This window comes from Rhagoletis pomonella, unplaced genomic scaffold, assembly GCF_013731165.1.
Source record: "Rhagoletis pomonella isolate Grant_MI unplaced genomic scaffold, Rhpom_1.0 Rhpom_scaffold_00001, whole genome shotgun sequence".
Taxonomy (NCBI): domain Eukaryota; kingdom Metazoa; phylum Arthropoda; class Insecta; order Diptera; family Tephritidae; genus Rhagoletis; species Rhagoletis pomonella.
The window spans coordinates 9,697,342-9,698,470 of record NW_023458555.1 but is presented as its reverse complement, the minus strand read 5'-3'; positions in this window follow the sequence as shown (position 1 = coordinate 9,698,470).

Genomic DNA, 1,129 nt, shown 5'->3' with positions numbered 1-1,129 from the left:
CCATTTGCCGTCGGATGCATACATAATGTACGTACATATGTTTAGTACATTTATGTATGTGTGTATGCATGTGCATAGCCCAAGTGGGCGCTGTGGTTGTTGATGATGTTGATAAAGGGCGCACAGTGGGTCAGAAAGTGCTAAAATATTTGCACTTAGTAGGAAGCCACATTTTTTTTTTTTATTGTTGAAGAGTTTACAATGTCAACTTGGAGTTGAGAGAGAGAGTGCGCAATATCTCATGCGCTGAAAACAAATTCTCTATAGGGCTTACACAACCACGCAACTAGCAATCGCATCAAAATCAGAAGCCCTGAAGTAAAAGTTAGTTTTCGCTTTTAGAGCACAAATACTATGTCCCCACGAGCACTGCCAATTTTACGTAGTTCGCTTCTGAATTACTTTGGTGAATTACCCCGTTTACATGACTCATTCCCAGTTCGATTTGACAATTCATTTATTTCCTCCCTGTCTTTGTTTTGATATTTTCTCTTCTCTCTTGCTCTGGCAGCTGAGTTTTGAAAACTTCCGATTAAAATTGGAGACGGCAGCAATTTGTTCGTACTTCGCGTGCTAATTGGATCTGAATTACCTACAAATGAGGTGATTCGCTCTCAAAATTTTGTATGGCGAATTACGTAATTCGAGTGGTAATTGAGGCGCCAATTATGAATAAGAGAGCCAATTACGAATGGGAGAGCGAATTACGTGTCGTGGGAACTGAGTATAAATATAGAACTACCCAGTAAGTATCTTCTATCTTTTAAAGGCCAGGTGGCATTTTCTGATATTAGTTGGGGTATTTACGAGACATTGCACCACGCTATTTCACGCGCTTCAGTTATGGTTAGTATCATGAAAAAAAAAATTTTGCAGAAATGTCCATCTTATCTAGTATCTAAGCCTCAGATTCCATAGTCTTAAACAAGCCAGTGACCAGCAAGTAGTCTACCTATGCGAGTTCTTGTTGATCAGACCTAACCTAAACCATGTATGTAAATTTTTTTCTCTAATTATAGCCGTATAAGAAAATTTAGGATTATTTTTTTTATTAGTTCCCATAAGGTTTACACAAATTTCCAATGATCTGCCACACTGTGCGCACGGGCTAAATATGTTGCAAGAGCAC